General features: G+C 31.8%; 1 protein-coding gene across 1 annotated transcript in view; it reads right to left on the bottom strand.

The window, feature by feature from the left end:
* LOC118324422 (transcription initiation factor TFIID subunit 4-like) overlaps nucleotides 1-365 on the bottom strand; it is a 14,256-nt gene that overhangs the window by 6,100 nt on the left and 7,791 nt on the right. The gene's annotated exons all lie outside the window — the stretch shown is intronic.

The raw sequence follows: 365 nt of genomic DNA, 5'->3' as shown, positions 1-365 counted from the left end.
TATATTCAGTCTGATAAAATCGCTGACTCCTCTCCACACAGGATAGATTTGGTTATTGTAAAGTAAAAGTAGCAGTACTTAGGGATAAATGGTGCAGTTTCAATCACATAGTGTACTGAAAACAAAAAGAGGCACAAAGAATTTAGTTTATTACATACATCTATTAAGCACTTCATAAAAAGGCTTTTCTATTTATTTTTTTTTGCTTCATTTTCACATTTTTATATTTCCAGCTATCGGACATCCTACTGGGTAAACAGCACAAGAGCTATTTGTAATAATGACTACTTAACAGCATTTCCTGGGGCACTGATTAATGTGTTGTTAGATTTATTTTGATTATGGTTAAATGGATTCAATGATGT

This window comes from Morone saxatilis, unplaced genomic scaffold (assembly GCF_004916995.1).
Source record: "Morone saxatilis isolate NCDOM2014 unplaced genomic scaffold, NCSU_SB_2.0 Contig15, whole genome shotgun sequence".
Taxonomy (NCBI): domain Eukaryota; kingdom Metazoa; phylum Chordata; class Actinopteri; family Moronidae; genus Morone; species Morone saxatilis.
Note: the sequence above shows the minus strand (reverse complement) of the source record. Positions and strands in the feature narration are given on the sequence as shown.